Raw genomic sequence first — 11,222 nt, forward strand, 5'->3', positions numbered from 1 at the left:
AAAGAAAATATGCGCGCGGTAAGCCAACTGTTCATTAAACATTCAGCTGGAGTAACATTTTACATAGGAATGACCCTTGCATAATCGTTTTGCTGCAGCGGGTAAACACTGCAATATATTGTGCATAAGTAACACCGGCACGCGATTCACACTACTGGTCGGTCCAGTAAGTTATTGGACCAGCGTGGAGCAGATCAAGAAGCCAACGCCACACTTATTACCTTGTCTGACCACAACGGGCAGTAGGGAACATTTGTTGCTGGCGGCGGGTTTTCCTTTAAAATGAGAGGGATGAACACTGTTACTTGTAGTCGGGCATGCCAGTGGATCGGCTTCCACCGTGCAGGCGCGGAGGCGCGAATTGCCCCTGGTCGCGATGTTAGGCTCATTAGTGAGCCAAGCTTCTCCCAACGTGCCTAACAAAATACACATTTATTAGATGTTGGATCGCGCAACATTTTGACGAGACACACAGAAGAGAAACACACACCACAGAGCGCTACTTGCAACTATCCTTTTATTCCCTTGTCAGTGGAATAAATACAGGAAGATACTACGGGGGGGGGGGGCGGTGGCGACAAAAAAAAAATGTTACGAAAAACATGGCCATCTACCAATGCCAAGTCGGCTTTGTCATGTGATCGTTTTTTGCTGAACTAGACATCGCAAAGAAAAGGAACAGGATACGAAATTTCAGATTAGCGCCTGAAAAATCTAATTCTTTTGCACTGAGGGAGACTGAGGGCGTGCTCACGCACATACTTCCCAAGCGCGCAATCTCAGCGGCTTCGATTATCTCTCGTGTTATTTGGCTGCCATCTTTGCTCACAAACTTGCAATTCTTAAAGAATGGCCGACATCCGCAATCTCTATAATGTATCCCAAGGTGTCCGCGACTGCTTTTGAAACGTTATAATCATGCTCTTTTAATCTTTCGTTTAAACATTGTCCAGTCTGTCCGATGTACTTTCTGCCGCACTGAAGTGAAATGGAATATACCGCTCCCTCAGTGCAGTCCACAAACTTTTTTCTTTGTTGTGTTTCACAGCCTGGTTTCTGCGTGGCAGCTGGATTTACTTTTGCACGCATGCTCAGCAATGTTTCTGGTGTGGAAAACACCACGTTTACCTAAGATAAGATACCTAAGATAAAACAGCACTTTTACCGCACAACTAAGATATCTGCGCAAGGCGCAGATATCTTAGTTGTGCGGCGTGTTGCAAATAGAGCGAATTGGGGCGCCACTACCTCGATAATTGGCAGATCGCCGTAGATAGCATGTTTGTGATGCAGCAGCGCGATTTACAGCAGCAGCCGCAGACAGACTTCCGCTCATGCAGTGCTTTATTTCTATATACAGTATCGGTGCCGTCGTCGGTAAACAGACGACGCCTGCTAATCTGGCACCATCACGTAGTAATCATCACTGCAAAGTCCGTCTTGCACGGCACTACGCTTTTATTTTCCCCATACCCTCGTCTTCAGCTTTCCGCACCAACTTTACTCTGCACCCTCGTCCAGCGCTTTCCTCCTCGCGCTCTCCTCACTATCACCGTCTTTAATCCTTGCTGCGCTTTCGCACTCTGATCTTTCGCTGTGCTCGTTCCCTGGGTTACAAAGACGCCTACGGACGACGCCGATGCTCGCCACCGGAATGGGCGTCTAAGAGCTGCGCTATAAATGCAATTTATCCCTTCAAAAATAGTTTGATCAGCACGAGTGAACTATGAATGACACACTGTCTTTAAAAAGAAAAACAATACCTATAAGTGCACCTGTAGGGTGCACTGTAAGGTATTCTTCTAAGGTGTGCCATATTCTTTTTAAAGCTTCGTAATATATTTCTAGCACTAGTACTCTTGGGTGCAGTGTCGTCTACTAAATGTATCGCAACATGTAATACCGTACTCACCATCGTCTTCAACTCCCATTTGTGCAAAAGCTGACCAAACACCTGGAAAATTTGTAGAATTTTGTAGCTGCAGAGGTATTTACCATACGCTGTGTTGGCCTAAATACTACAGTTATCCTATCAACAACTACTCATAAAATCCTTTTTATTAACGCCAGCCGAGTGGTACATGCCAATTACATTCGCAAGTGATTGCGCTTTTAATAAATTTTGTCACCAGCAGCCGCTTGAGTTTTTGGCTTCAACGACATTACATTCCGTGTGTCAACGACACCCTTACACCAATGTGGCTATGACCGCCATCGTAAATTTGAATAAGAATTTTATTCCGGTGTCTATCGGTCTGTCTGCCAGCCTCTCTTTGTCCCTTACCAGCTTGTTTCACTGGGTAGTCCATGGCATTATGGGTACAGCATGGCGCTGATGTGCTTTGGAAAAACGGGTTCTAAACCAACCTTCCGAGCATGTTTGGTCACCGGTTATGTGACATTGGGCATTTGGCGCTCTTCCGTGAACATATTTCACTGAAACCTAGATCTATGGACATGTGGAGCCCTTCGGTAGACCTCTTCCCGCCGGCTTGGTTCACTGGTTATCTGCCTCACATCAATGATCCTCTCTGACGGCAATGTGAGGTCACTGAACATGGGCCCCACGTTTGTTCCGCTCTTCAAAGAGAAAAAAAAATCGTGTAATATTTCTCCGGTCTTGAACGAAATGCAACCTACGTCCTTTGTATTGAGCCAATCTAACGCCAGTATATACTGAGGGCGTTCCACTTAATTTGAGACAATATTTAAATATATTCAAATTCTACGTTGCTGGGCAGAACCAAGGTATAGTTATTTGCGGTCACTGCAAGATGCTGAGAATAATTATTTGGAATTCCATCTAATTAAATCATAACACATTTGAATAAAACAGAAATTTCTGTAGCGACTACAGAAATTTTTGTTGTATGGCATAAGTTCCTTACGTTGCTGTAGTTGCGACAAAGATTTCTCATGTGAGGACAGAAATTCTGACGTCGCAGCAGAAGCATTCTGTCGCGATGACCAAGAGTTCTGAAGTCGCAAGAGAAACGTTCTGTCGCGACAAGAAGAGTTCTGAAGTCGCAACAACAACTTTCTATTGCGACAGCGATTCTGACATTACAACAGAAACATTCTGTTGGGACGACTGAGAGTTCGGAAGTCGCAACAAAAACGTTCTGTCGCGCCAAGAAGAGTTCTGAAATGTGAATAACTTTGTACCAAAGCAGCGATTCTGACGTTAAGATAGAAATTACGGCATCGCAACACAAAAAATCTGTCGGAACAACCAAGAATTATTTCTGAAGTCGCAACGGAAATTTTCTGTCGCGACAGCAAGAATTCTGGAGTGTCAACAACAACCTTCTTTCGCGACAGTGATTCTGACGTCGTAACCGCAACTCTCTTTCGTGACGACAGGCACTTTCTGTTGTCGTGTTAGATATGCGCCACTTTCTATTGGAATGACTTAAGTTCTGATGATGCGACATAAACGCGTTCCGTCATGAAGCTTTAAAATTGTAAATCACTTTTAAATCGATGTTGCACACCATACTTTTCTCTTGCGTGGTATTTAATGGTGTGTTCTCTGAACCCGGCTATGCTGATAGCAGCGACATCGATTTGAAAGTCGATGTGGCCAATTCTCGTAACACTGCCGTGATGACAGGACCGAGGCAATTGCCCTACTGGCCTCCACGAAATCGGCCACTGATCGAAATCATATTATCTGTGGGAATGGCTGCGAATCAATTTTGTTTTATTTTGTAAGGTGTGGCACCAGCCGTGTGCACTTTATTACGCATAAATATTGCAGAGTCTTTTGCCAAGCGGAAAAGTAGTTTGGGGATGTTCCTCAAAGTTGGATGAAAATCTATCTCGCTTGGATATCAGTGTTCGGACACAAGCCCTGCCGTAAGAAACTGGCACGCTGTCTAAATTAGCACTTCTACACGAATGTTTATGTAGCTATCTTACACTCAACGTACGAATTATGTGCACGTTCAATAGTGTAAAAAGCGATAGAAAGCTCTCCAAATTAGCAGTAACAACCCGAATAGTGTCTGCAATCACCATTGTCTATTTCTGAATTTCTGAATTGATATAGATATCATCAAGCAAAATCGATGTTCTAGCATTTCACGGAGTACTTGTCGATAGAAACATCAGTTTTATTATTCTAGAGAGGTGCCATTTGACGTGGCAGAGTGCAAGCTCATCACAGACCACCTATAGGAGCGTACCTTGGCCTTCAACATGCAAATGTAAACATCAGAGCAGACAGAGATGCTTACTGCTGACATGACCAAAATGTACAAGCTGAACCTTCTCACTGGGTAAATCTATCTAATGAACTGTCACAAAATAAAAAAAGAATTGCTCATTATGTCACCCCTTTGTAAATGGTTGTTGTAGTAATCGCCCTAACCAAGAATAAATTCGCCGTGATGGAGTTCAGAGATACTGGGTTTAGAATAATCAGGTCGCTAGATTCCATCCCCGGCTATATACTTTTTTTTTTATTTTTCACTTAGTTTTTTGCACTAACAAATTTACATAGTCCTAAAGATGTCGCTGTGAATAATAATTCCATACTGATCAAGAAGTACCGAACGTCAGACTGCCGACAACAGATCCTCCGACAAGAGAATGTCCCAAAATATACGACCGGCTGAAATTTCCTGTTGTGTTTTTCAATTGGGAAATATTGAATAATTATTTACTTTCCCAAATATTATCAGGATTAAAGGGTGAATGAGAAAATTGTACAGCAACATGAAACATCCACGAAGTGACTTGCTGGTGCTCAATACGTGATACATTTCAAAAGCTGAAGCGCCGATAGCGACGGCACACAAGAAGAAATACAGACAGGACAAGGCGCCTTGTCCTGTCTGTATTTCTTCTTGTGTGCCGTCACTATATTGGCGCTTCACCTTTTGAAAGCTATGCACCAACTAGCCCCACAACGTGTTTTACTACGTGATACATAAAAGTGTTTTTCTAAGCGTGCGATAAGCCCTGCGAATACACGCAAAGCGCCACCAGCGATGAGTCGCTCATCAATTTGGCAGTGATCCAATAACGCTACAAGTGACTGCTGTCCCAAGACAGTGAGAGTGACCGAAAAGCTATACAAGAACACTCGTAGCTTTAAGGGAACGTTTCCAAGAAGTGTGATAATCCAGCAAAACAAACATAGGTTGCCTTTATCAAAGACACTGATATACAATAGTGAGGTCACAGAAGAGTGGTGCCTATTGAAGCTTTAATAAAATTTATATCTTGTGAAGAAAATGAACCTGACTAGAAAAAAAAGAGTTGAAAAATTCAATTCAGGGATTCTTCCAAATCTAAAGGTATTCTCTAGGTGACCAGTTAAGACATTATAAGGATCTCACTACAGAGATTTCGATAAAATAGAAGCTTAAACTATCCTGTTGATTTCACAACTGGTTACTGTCTACGATGCACTTTTTTGTCGTATAATGGCTTACTAGTCCTGAGGATGTTGATAATTCTGCCATAAAACCGATTACCTGAACATGGGTTTGCATATGTCGGTCCTTTTTTATGGCGCCATTGTCTCTAAAGGTGTCGTTTCGAAGGCACCTTTTAAAGGTTTTACTCGATGTGAATCTCAGTATGATGTTAATGTGGTCAATTAATAAAATATTTTATCGGACAAGAGTTCGCAGATCCCAGTAAAGCAAATTTTCACATTACGGCCTCTAATCTCACCGTCTTTTGGTACATACAGTCACCATTGCTTGAAGTATGTGTGACGTCACATTTTAGATATTTCCAAGATAATATACGTATTGTAATCCCTGCTCTTGACAGTCCTCGTGCATTTCCTATTGCTGAGGATATCAAGTACGAAACACTCCTCCCACCTCCCTGTACAATAGGTAGTTTACATGTCCATTCAACGGGTAGCACTCACTTGTCACAGAAACACGTTAGCTTAAATAACCTAATACGTTAACCATAATTACAGATATGCTTCTTTCTATAGTTTGTAACATATGGAAACACCGGTAAATTCTACCACCCATTCCCATGGGTTCGGGGTGCAGGCGTTGTTCAACATTTGTACGCGCTCCTGACGACGCAAATATTCTAGTTTATTTGAAGTTATAGATATACACAATAAAGTCAACCGCCCTGGTATCAGCTAGAATCGCTCAGTATGTACCCAGAAAGAACCACTCTTTGCTAAAAAACACAGCGGAGACGCTGTACGCCTAACCATTATGAAAAAAGCACGTCAAGATCACCTACAGGTATGCTGTTGACAAGTACAATATTTTGTAGGTTTCAGCGTTGGATGGCTGTTTATACTGTTTGTGAATTTTCGAATGCTATTCTATATAACGAAGAGATAGGTTGCAGGTAAGGACGCTGCTGCTATTTTAAAAACGACTGCAACAAAATTTCACTTGCACTAAATTGGCCATTGATGCCTAGGGCATACCTTCAAAGTAATATTGGCCAAGCCGCAGGGCTGGTCGTTTTCAATGTTTTTTTTATAAATGGCTATGAAACAGCGCCTATACAGACGACTCATGCAGCTGGCGGCAGAGCGGTAGCGATGCGAATATGTCAAATATTGAAAACTGTGCAACTGCTGATCTCTCATTACCGCCATGTTGCGCCTAGGCAGGCATTCGCATTTCTCGGTATTGGCGTCTTCCTAGTGTGTTTTAGTAGTGGCCCTTACAAAAAAATGTTGAAAGGTTATTGAAGTGTCATTGTTCAACGTCAACAAATGACATTGAAACCGCATTCGTGAATTGTTGAAACATCATTGAGGAAGTTGTTCACAACTGTTGATTATTGATTGTTCACCACTGTTGACTTAGTCGAAACATCATTGTGAAAAACATCATCATCATCATTGCCTTTCATTGTGAAAAAAAACGATGGTACATTGTTGAAACTAAGATGTGTTTCTATGTTGAAATCCCACTGAACCATTGTTGAACATGTGTTGAGTCTCAAAATTGAAGGACCATTGAAGTATTATTGAAATATCTTGTTTGTGAATATTGAAAGCCGATTGAAGCACTGTTTCAGATGGGTTGAGTCAACATTGAAAACCTAACGAAGCATTGTTGCTCATCTGTTGAGCCTCAATACTGAAAGTTCATTGAAATATTGTTGCAGCTGTGTTGAACGTCAGAACTCAAATTAGGTTAAAAGCCCTTTGTGCCTCCAGCGCGTAATTAGCAGTGTTTAAAACTCCACTTTTCTTAAAGCACTTCTGAGCTATGTTGCACATAATTATCTTTGATATCACCTTGATACGTTTGCTGTGAGTGGACAGGGGCAAATATAAATACAGACATTTCTATATTGCAGGTCTCCGTCACCTTGGGCTCAAAAGCATGCTTCTAGATTGCCTGTAATAAACCATATGGTGAAGCTGCTAGCAGTACTGTTATGCCACTTTTTAAATTGTCAATTGCAAATGAAAATGTTTCAATTTTCACAATAAATGGTCCTTCGCTAAATCAAGAGTGCAGAACTGATGCAGAGAATAACCATTCTTCTAGGGTTTAGCGCTTATTTGTAACCAAACATCAGTGTGAATGTACAACCATGTGTAGTTTGGGAAAATCAGAAACTTAAAAACTATTGCAAAGTACAAACTTCCTGCAGCTTGACACCCTAAGGAGATTGAACACTGACAGATGTAGTTTGTACGGCCCTCAAGTAAACACATTTTTGGAAATAAATAAATCTGAAAAAATGAGTACCGATATATGTAAATGCACAAGCAGATTGATATGACAATAAATAAGAACACTCAAAAAAGGTACTTGCTTTCTTTGTTAGGTAGCCAGTGGTACTATAACGATCGCACGATTCGCTTGAGCCCACAACAGTAACTGAGACGCTGATATGCCAGGTAGTTATGTTTACCTTCTATAAAATTTATTAGAGACTGGCTGTTGCAACTAACATAATTCTAGATACGGAGTGCCAGGCCTTACTTTCACGAGAAATCAAGACACATATATAGCTAATTAGCAAAAAACTGACAGCATAAATAATTTATTACGAATTGTAGCTGGTAAGTTAATAATATGCATGCACTTAGAATGAATTTCCAGAATGACCCCAATGACAAGACACATACCATCAAACTGCCCTTAAAATGCACTGTTGTTCCACGTACTTTTTTAACAAAACACCAGGGTGCCTACCAAGTTGACATTTCCAAATTCCCTCAGTTTTTCAGGTTTTCCCTGAGTGGCTTTGTAATATTGCCTGAGTGACAAAGAATTTTGTTTTATGTAAAGGCGGGCTGGACACCATGAGCCCGATGCTGTCACTCTCTAGTGAGCATGTTCAAAAATAAGAAAGCGACTTCCAGCTTTTTAATACGCAGTAGCGCTTATATTATTCAATAAAAAAACGGAAAGGGGGGTGGCCAGTGAAATGCTAATCAAATAAAATACCTTCGAAAAATAAATGGTAAAACCAATAGCAAATCGAGTCGACCGTTATGAAATACGAATAAAAAGAAGATGCATATAGAAGCAAACATTTTCGAATATGAGCTATTTATATGTATTGATTACCAGCTCAATGGTATGATGTTCGAACTTTCTCACAAGTGAGATTCTCTCTCAGCAGCTGTTAAGGCACATTGAGCTGTCCAGACATACTCTCAGCCCGCGCACGCCGCCTCAGTCTTGCGTTTCGTTGCTTGAAACAGTTCTTTTTTAATTTGATTGAGGGACATCTGGATCTTGGCGACAGCCAATATACTTTGTTTTTTGATGTCATGCTTCTTAAAAGATGCGGCGGCTACGCCGTCTTTCCTGTTAATTCCTCAGTGCGTCCGTCCTTTCTATTCTCTTCCGCCTTCCGGCGCACGTTCGCTTCACGAACCATTTGAACCATCCTCTTGGTGAGTTGTACAGTGAACGTACGATTTTCACTACTCCCTAGGGGCCGCGAAAACATTCTAAAAATAGAGCAGTTCGACAAAATAAATGCGTGTCTCTTCCTGCCTTTAAAGGGCCCATGAAACGGTTCGGACAAATTTTGTAGACGCGTAGGGCACAGCTAAAGTTAATCATTCGCACCACTATTTGTGTAAACCGTCTCATATTAAGAGAGCTACAGACGATTACAAGTTACCCTCCTCCATAGCCATGCCTTTTCTCCTCACCTCGTTCGCCGAGTGATCGGGGCTAAGCTCCACCTTCACTGGCTCAGCGTCATGATGGCATGTCGTGTCGTCGACTTCCGGTTCTCGAGGAGCGAGCACGTGAAACCTATCCAAACTCTCCGCTAACCGCTTGGCCTTCGACCCCAAGTGAGAGCTATCGAAGCAGCGTGCGTTGCGAGCATCTTGTCGCCGCGCCGAATCTGTCTCGTATTCCGGTAACCACAGGCGAGCTAACCACAGGCGAGGTAACCACAGGTAACCACAGGTGGCCGTATCGCGGCCGCAGTCCGGCCTGTCTGGCCGTGAGTTTACGTGCACTTAGCACCCTGGCGTCGGCGAAGCGTGCTCGTCTGGCATTCTGGAGGCCCGGGATCGATTCCAACTCAGATCGTAATTTGGTTAAGGTTCTTTTCGAAGGCAATTATTTACTCTGTATACAGAAATCAGCCTGACGAATTCGACGTCTATTCGAGCCTTTTGACGTGTATTTACTCTTCGTGCCGTCGGCCATTTTTGGTAGCACTTTCCGTTCTCGCTGCGGATGACAACGCCGGATTTTCGCGTACTGGGGCATATAATGCTTTCGCATTAAAAACGTGAGCAGCGATAAAGGTGATCGAGCATCCCGTTTGTATATCAAAGGCGGCAAGTTCCCCGTCGATTTTGCTTCCTTCGTCCTAGTTCGCTCGCGCACGCGGTTATGCGGGTGCTTTTTGGCCGTCACAACTTCGCGTGCTAAAACCACAACTCGACAAAGACGCCGTTTGGCTACATAGAAACTTTCTGTCGAGTCTGATATACCTCTAGTGCTTAGTAGCCTCCGGAAAACTATGTAAAAGCGTAGGAGCACTGCCCTCGCGCACTTGCTATCATTACCATTGTTTCGCCCTTTGAGCAAAACTGTGGTCAACAATGGACCCTGTACATTTATGAACTTGCATATGTGATTAGTCAACGACGCTGCGTCTGCTTCTTAGTACACACATCTCACTTTCGTGCTATGACCAATTGCTCCGAAAGAGCGAGAAAATATTTTTTTGAAGAGCGAACACCAAATCACCATGGGGTTGAAAAAAATGGGCACATGCGCAGTCACACATACCTTCGACTTACAAAGTGTTCCAATTTGAGGCATCAATGATGTTAGACGCAAACATTCAACCAAGCGGCAAAGCTCTCAAAGAAATGGGAATCGTCATTAAACATGCCTTGCTTTGTGCACCATTGTTATGTGTTGCAGTCCCAACAATCCGGTACGGCGAGGTCAAAGGAAACAGAAAACAAAAAGAAAAGCTGACATGGTTCCGCAGTTTGGGGGCTTCTAGCGCACGCACGTAGTCCCCAGATGCTGCTGCAGTGACTCCAAAAAACGATGAAGCACTAGGGCAGCTTTCTTTATTGTTCAAATACTTTGTAATCACACTAAATGTATCCCACATCGTGGAAAACTGCGATCCTTGGTATAGAATATTTGCCATATATAGATTTTTGTCCACTCGTTCTCGGTACTAATTTGAATTTTTAATAATTTCGCTTTATTCATTCGTCCTGCACCTGTTTTCGATGCTAGTTCACCAGTATAACTGTACTGCCGGTGTGCTGGCATAAAACTTGCGTAAGAAAGTAGTCTTAGGTTGTCTAATTTGTACTCGGTATACCAATTAGCAAATAAAACACCTTTCCACAGAAAGCGTTGTTTATGAAGTCCAGCTAATTAGGAATACAGGATAAAAGCAAAACCATATAGAGAAAAGCTGCAAATTGCTGAGTGAAGCCACAAAATAGGGGCTAACATATTCACCAATAATGATGTACCAGCGAAGTATCCTCAGAAGCGCATTTATCATCTTCGGAGCTTCTTGAACACAAGAGATGTGCTTCGTCTCAACGATGACGTCGTTCTGACTTTTAGTTGGCATGCGTGCGTGAAGAAAACGAAATGAATGCGGTGTGTAATTCAGAGATAACTAAATGTTAGTGTAGGTCTGCGTTCTATGTGCGCTTCCGTAAGGTCATATCAGAACGCTCAATGCGTCTCAACGCAGTCCCTTGCCGGCGAGGAGTTCATACCTAGAAGAAATGTTAAGTGGCT

Source organism: Dermacentor andersoni, chromosome 10 (genome assembly GCF_023375885.2).
Source record: "Dermacentor andersoni chromosome 10, qqDerAnde1_hic_scaffold, whole genome shotgun sequence".
Taxonomy (NCBI): Eukaryota; Metazoa; Arthropoda; class Arachnida; order Ixodida; family Ixodidae; genus Dermacentor; species Dermacentor andersoni.